Here is a 7,898-nt window from a genome sequence, read left to right on the forward strand (position 1 = left end):
GGGCAGGCCAGCTTATGCACGTTTTATGGCTCGACCATGTTACGTGTACCTCAAATTGAAGATGCCTGGTCCCGAATGGGTGATCACTATCACTGGTAGTCGGAAGAAGGCGGAAGAGTGCTTCCAGAAGGGCTCAAAGATCGCCGATGCACAGATGGCCGTAGTAGAATTGCAAGAATATCAAAAAAAATGCAGATCCGAGTGATTTTTTGCGAGCCAAGAAGCCCGCCACGGATTCAGCATTCCAGTCGTCTGGCGAAACAAAGTCGATTCACATTCACCCGACGGATCCCAATGCTAGTCCGACTCACATTTCAACAACACTCGACTCCAAATAGGAAGAAGCGCTCACCCAGTTCCTCCGTGAGAACTGGGACATCTTTGCATGGAAACCTTCGGACATGCCAGGTGTTCCCAGGGGACTGGCTGAGCATCGTTTGCGAGTCGACCCAAAAGTGAAACCAGTCAAAGAACATCTTTAACAGTCCGCCGTACAGAAGAGGAAGGAAATCGGTGAAGAGGTGGCTCGGCTTTTGGCAGCTGAGTCTATCCGTGAGATTTACCACTCCGAGTGGTTAGCTAATGTTGTCATGGTCCCAAAGAAGGACGACTCACTTCGCATGTGCATCGACTTCAAACATATCAATCGGGCCTGCCCGAAAGATCACTTTCCTCTCCCTCGCATCGACCAGATAGTCGACTCAACTGCGGGGTGCGAGCGTTTGTCCTTTTTGGACGCGTACTCCGGGTACCACCAGATCCGTCTATACGGACCCGACGAGATAAAAACAGCTTTCATCACCCCATTTGGGTGCTTCTGTTATGTCACCATGCCATTCGGGTTGAAGAACGCTGGAGCTACATTCATGCGGATGATTCAGAAGTGCCTGCTCACTCAGATCAGTCGGAATGTGGAAGCATACATGGATGATATTGTGGTCAAGTCACGTAAAGGTTCCGACCTACTGACTGACCTTGCTGAAACCTTTGCCAACCTCAGAAGGTATGATATCAAGCTTAATCCATCAAAATGCACGTTTGGAGTTCCAGGCGGAAAATTACTCGGTTTTCTCGTTTCCGAACGAGGGATCGATGCTAACCCAGAGAAAGTTGGTGCTATACTCCGGATGAAACGCCCTGTGCGTGTGCATGATGTCCAGAAGCTTACTGGTTGTTTGGCCGCCCTAAGTCGATTCATTTCTCGCATCGGTGAAAAGGCACTGCCTCTTTACCGACTGATGAAGAAATCAGATAAGTTCGAGTGGACTCCTGAAGCTGATGCAACATTTGTATAGCTAAAAGCCCTGCTTTCCACCCAGCCGGTGCTTGCTGCTCCAATTAGAAAAGAGCCTTTACTGCTTTATATAGCAGCCACTGGACAAGTCTTCAGTACAGTACTTATGGTTGAGCGGGAAGAAGAGGGAAAAGCTTATAAAGTTCAGCGCCCTGTTTATTATATTTCTAAAGTTCTGACTCTGTCAAAGCAGAGATATCCACACTATCAGAAGCTTGTTTATGGGATTTACATGACCACGAAGAAGGTTGCACACTATTTCTCTGATCACTCTGTTACAGTCGTCAGCGACGCACCATTGTCGGAGATTCTGCACAACAGAGATGCAATAGGTCGAGTGGCAAAATGGGCGATTGAACTCCTTCCTCTAGATATAAAGTTTGAGGCAAAGAAAGCTATCAAGTCCCAAGTAGTGGCAGATTTCCTCGCCGAGTGGATCGAACAACAACTGCCGACTCAAGTTCACTCGGAGCACTGGACCATGTTCTTTGATGGATCCAAAATGCTGAATGGTTCTGGTGCTGGGGTGGTACTGGTATCCCCCCGAGGAGACAAGCTCAGATACGTCCTCCAGATTCACTTCGATTCCTCCAATAACGAAGCAGAATATGAAGCACTCCTATATGGGTTACGTATGGCCATTTCACTCGGCGTCCGTCGCCTCATGGTTTACGGCGACTCAGATTTGGTGGTCAATCAAGTGATGAAAGAATGGGACGTTAGAAGCTCAGCTATGACTGGTTACTGCAATGCGGTGAGGAAGTTGGAAAAGAAGTTTGAGGGGTTAGAACTCCATCACATACCCCGTCTGAAAAATCAAGCAGCCGATGACTTGGCAAAGATAGGTTCCAAGAGAGAAGCCATTCCCAGCAATGTGTTTTTGGAACATATTCACACACTGACAGTTCAGGAAGATCCTTTTACTGAAGAGCCCCCGCAGCCTAAGAGCGCCACAGATCCGACTGAAGTCGAGGTCCCAGCCGTGTTCGATCTAATCATGGAGGTGCTGGTCATTACTCCCGACTGGACAGTGCTATACATTGCGTACATCCTTAGGAAGGAACTCCCAGAGGATGAAGAAGAGGCTCGACAGATCGTCCGTCGATCCAAGGCCTTTACTGTGATAAGAGGACAACTGTTCAGGGAAAGCATGACTGGAGTCGGTCAGAGATGCATAACGCCAGAAGAAGGTCGAATGATCCTCAATGACATTCACTCGGGGACCTGTGGTCACCATGCGTCCTCTCGGGCCATCGTGGCTAAAGCATACCGAGCCAGATTCTATTGGCCACGAGCAAATGAAATGGCGAAAGATATAGTCGACATATGTGAAGGCTGCCAGTTTTACTCTGACATGTCTCACAAGCCAGCGTCAGCCCTGAGGACCATTCCCCTCGTCTGTCCCTTCGATGTTTGGGAATTGGATATGGTTGGACCACTGAGAACTCGTAGGAGCGGCTTCACTCATGTGCTCGTAGCAGTCGACAAGTTTACCAAATGGATCAAAGCTAAACCTATCAAGAATCTTGAAGGCAGCACCGCTGTCAGTTTTATCAGAGAATTGACATTCAGATATGGAGTTCCACACAACATCATCACTGACAACGGGTCGAACTTCGATTCTAATGAGTTTAGAGCTTTCTGCGCTTCTCAAGGCACACGAGTCGACTATGCTTCAGTCGCTCACCCGCAGTCGAACGGACAAGCAGAAAGAGCGAATGGCCTAATAATCAAAGGACTGAAACCCCGACTGATGCGTGATCTCAAACACGTAGCAGACGCTTGGGTCTATGAACTTCCGTCAGTTCTTTGGGGTTTGAGGACAACTCCCAATCGATCGACTGGACGAACTCCTTTCTTTTTGGTCTATGGAGCCGAAGCTGTTCTGCCAAGTGACCTGCTCCACAATGCACCCCGAGTCGAGCTCTTCTCCGAAGAGGAAGCAGAGCAAGCCCGGCAAGATTCAGTCGATCTCTTAGAGGAAGAAAGAAAGATGGCCTTGATTCGGTCGACCATTTATCAGCAAGACTTGCATCGATTCCACGCCAGAAACGTGAGGGGTCGAACCTTTCAAGAGGGAGACCTGGTTCTTCGAGTGGATCAACAGAAACCACACAAGCTCGCCCCGGCTTGGGAAGGCCCCTTCATCATCACCAAAGTTCTCCACAATGGAGCATACCATCTTTACAGCGTTGAGCATCATAAGGGCGAGCCACGGGCTTGGAACGCGGAGCTGCTTCGCCCCTTTTATACTTAAGCACTCGTTCGAATAAAATGTAGTAAGAAGTACCTTTGTAATTTGTTCGTCGAAGACAAGAGCTTTTCAGTCTTCTCGCACGATTGTTGTTGTTTTTACTTACCTCCGAAATCCCCCAGTGGGTGGGCTTAGCCGCGAATCCGTTTCACCTAAGTTCGAAATAAAATCCTACCGAGTGATGAGCAAGCCTCTCACTCGGGAGGCTTAGCCGCGAATCCGTTTCGCCTAAGCTTGAAAGAAAATCCTACCGAGTGGTGAGCAATCCTCCCACTCGGGGGCTTAGCTGCAGTCCAGTACTCGCCTAAGTTTGTAAAATCCTTCCGAGTGGAGAGCAATCCTCCCACTCGGGAGCTTAGCTGCAGTCCAGTACTCACCTAAGTTTGTAAAATCCTACCGAGTGGTGAGCAACCCTCCCACTCGGAGGCTTAGCTGCAGTCCAGTACTCGCCTAAGTTTGTAAAATCCTACCGAGTGGTGAGCAACCCTCCCACTCGGAGGCTTAGCTGCAGTCCAGTACTCGCCTAAGTTTGTAAAATCCAACCGAGTGGTGAGCAATCCTCCCACTCAGGGGCTTAGCTACAGTCCAGTACTTGCCTAAGTTTGTAAAATCCTACCGAGTGGTGAACAATCCTCCCACTCGGGGGCTTAGCTGCAGTCCAGTACTCGCCTAAGTTTGTAAAATCCTACCGGGTGGTGAGCAATCCTCCCACTCGGAGGCTTAGCTACAGGCCAGTACTCACCTAAGTTTGTAAAATCCTATCGAGCGGTGAGCAATCCTCCCACTCGGAGGCTTAGCTACAGTCCAGTACTCGCCTAAGTTTGTAAAATCCTACCGAGTGGTGAGCAATCCTCCCACTCGGGGGCTTAGCTGCAGTCCAGTACTCGCCTAAGTTTGTAAAATCCTACCGAGCGGTGAGCAATCCTCCCACTCGGAGGCTTAGCTGCAGTCCAGTACTCGCCTAAGTTTGTAAAATCCTACCGAGTGGTGAGCAATCCTCCCACTCGGAGGCTTAGCTGCAGTCCAGTACTCGCCTAAGTTTGTAAAATCCTACCGAGTGGTGAGCAACCCTCCCACTCGAGGGCTTAGCTGCAGTCCAGTGATCGCCTAAGTTTATAAAATCCGGAAGGACGACAAGGTGCAGGTCGACCACGGCCCTCTTCTCTGAGCTACGCCACAAATACAACGTACGCTCCATCCTTGTCCGCAAGGATGACGAGACGCAGGTCGACTGTGGCCCTCTTCTCCGAGCTATGCCACAAATACAACGTACGCTCCATCCTTGTCCGCAAGGACGATGAAGCGCAGGTCGACTGCAACCTTCTCCTCCGAGCTACACCACAAACACAACAGAGCAGATCCCAAAAGCAATCGCAAGTATACTCAAAAGCAATTCGGATAAATCCTAAAGTTCCAAGCAGCAAATCAAAAGTATTAGAGTATCAAGCCCGAAGGAGTTTAACGGTTACAGCAATCACTCGGCACTCTGAGACAAATTTAAGACAGATTCAAATCTCATAAGTTTGTTCACTCGGCAAAAGGAGGGCTGGCAGGTTCGACGAATTCGTCCAAGTCGATCCCATCCGCGATCCGAGTGGCAGCAGCGATGAAAGTCTCCATGAAGGATTGGAAGTCATGCCTTTTGGTGTTGGCGACCTTGATCGCCGCCAGCTTGTCTTCACGAGCCTCCTTGCAGTGGACTCGTACCAAGGACAGCGCCACGTCAGCGCCACACTGGGCGGAGGACTTCTTCCATTCTTGCACTCGATCAGGGATCTCGTTGAGTCGAGCCATCAGAGATTCCAGGTCATTTTGAAGCGTCGCCCTTGGCCAGAGCAATGAGTCGACTCGTGAGACTGCCACCTTCAGACGCGCGAGGTAACTTGTGACGCTGGCGACACGAGACTCTAGTCGGAGCACGTTCATGGGAGTTTCGTCGCAAACTGGAGAAGCGATAGGGTCCAGACCCGTCTTGACCCTTCTGGTTTCCTCGTCAAAGTCTTGACAGAATTCTGCAGTCAAAAAATTAGTGAGTCGACTGGACAGGATTCATTTGCAAGCATCAACATAGTCGGTTTAAAAGGAGTACCTTCCAGCATAAGATAGAGCTTCTTGGCAAGAGTTCTCAGATAAGCTTCCGTATCATTCCTCTTGTGGACCGCAGACTCCGGCTTTTCATTCAGGACAATTTTATCCTTCTTCAGACAACTCACTTCTCGGTTAGACTCATTGAGACAGGACTTCAGCTTGTTCACCTCCCCTTCCAACGCCCCGACTGAGGCCAGCTTCTGGTCTGCAAGGGCAGTCTTATCCTGGGCTTCCTTCTATGCAGCTGCAAGATCCGAGTCCTTTTTCTCCAAAGCAAACTTCATTTTCTCTGCAAAAGAAGCAATCGGATCAAACAAGAGATTGAAGAAATATTTTAAAAGACGATCGACGTGAATAGTCGACAGGCAGTTACCTTCCATACAGCAGCTTCATCTTGAGCTTTCTTCAAATTCTGTTGGGCCAGCTCCAAGTCGAGGTTGAGTTGCCTCTGCTTCTCCTCAAGTTCAGCAAACTTGGAAATGAGAGTACAAGATTTCTGCAGGAGGAAAAAGACGTGTCAATCGACAAGATCAAAGGTTATTTACTTTCGAGTGAATAAAACTTAAAGAGTTCACTTAGACCCCAGCCGACTGCACGCAGTCGACTGCGATCTCGGAGACTACACCCAGCGGGTGCACTTGGCGTGCCCCCGCTGATTCAGACCCAACTCGACCGGTCTGCCAGGGTCAAGTCAAAGAAAAAAACTATTCAGACCCCGGTCGACTGCCAGCAATCGACTGCGGTCTCGGTGACTACACCCAGTGGGTGCACTTAGCATGCCCCCACCGGTTCAGATCTCATTCGACCGGTCTGCTCGGGTCGAGTGGAAGAAAAGAAAGGAAGAAAGAACTCAGACCCCAGTCGACTGCCAGCAGTCGACTGCGGTCTTGGGGACTACACCCAGTGGGTGCACTTAGCGTGCCCCCACCAGTTCAGATCCTACTCGCCCAGACCGAGTGGAAGAGCGCAAATACCAAAGACAACAAAACACCTAGTGGGTGTACAGATTTGACGCAAACAACAGGAGATTGTATGGAAGAAAATATTTCGGGTAGCATATCCTAATAGAACAAGGTCAGTCAAAAGTCTACTTACCTGGACATTGGCCCGGAGAGCAGCGCTGGCATCGTAAGCAGCCTGGCTATTCTCGTGCACCGTCTTCATCCGCTCCATCATCACGTTAGCCTGACGGATGGCTTCCGCAGCTGCATCCGACTGGTTTTCCGAAACAAGGTAGCTGGTGAAGAAGAGGGCAGACGACCCAGGTGCAGCAGCTTCGAGCTCCGGGGCGAGAGATTGGACAACTGAAGGAAACACCGGTATAGTTGATGGTGCGGGGCGCTCACTCGACAAGGGTACATCGAAAGTTACAGAGGCCCCGCCCGCGTCTTCAGATTGACGGACGGTTGGTGTTGTCGTTGGTCCCTGCTGAGATGTCTTACCAGCCGCTACCTTTTTGTTCTTTCTGGGCCTAGGAGCCACATCTTCATCATCATCTGGGAGATCGATGATGTTGGGTGGAGCTGTGGAGAAGTTCAGTCGACCCCAAGTGAACCGCTAGAATTCAATCGACCAAGTAATCAAGAACAAGATCATAAGAGTTTTTACCTGGGTTGGAGGTAACCGCATCCTCCATCTCCTCGTCTCGGTACTGGTAGGAAGAGGTTCCTGATGTAGCAGCACTGCAAATGTCCACACTCAGTCGGTTATGTTCTGTTGCTCGAGTCGATGAAAAGAACAGATCAGATGATTACCCGGAGATGGTGGGGACGGTCACTTTGATTCTGGGCAAAGCCTTCGGTAGTTTGGAGGAGGTTGCCTTCGATGCTTTTGGCGCAGGAGGCGGCACAACCTTGAGCTACTTCGGAGCTTTCTCAATCGGCACTGGGGAAGACGTCCAGGGGCGCTTCAAAGATTGCCCATTCGACGCGGTCGCCAAGACCGGGGTGCTCGCCGGGTCGTGAGCGTGCTTGGATCTCCTCTCTCTGCAAGGAGGCGAGTCGACCTCTTCGTCAGCACTCGAGTCGTCGCTCTCCTCGTCCTCCTCTGCATCCGAGTGCCACTCGCCACTCTCGCCCCTGCTCGCTCCTTCCTCGACATCTTGCTCCTGCACTCCATTGGGCATCAAGTACATATCAATCAAAGCCTGAAAGGACAACGAGCAAAGGAAATACGGTCGACCATCAACAAGGTGTCACACAGTGAATCGAGAAGATACTTGGCAAAGCAGAATCATACCTGTTCCGGCTGGCGCGAGTGGTC

The sequence above is a fragment of the Triticum urartu genome, chromosome 3A, assembly GCF_056163025.1.
Source record: "Triticum urartu cultivar PI428250 chromosome 3A, HENAU_Tu73, whole genome shotgun sequence".
Taxonomy (NCBI): domain Eukaryota; kingdom Viridiplantae; phylum Streptophyta; class Magnoliopsida; order Poales; family Poaceae; genus Triticum; species Triticum urartu.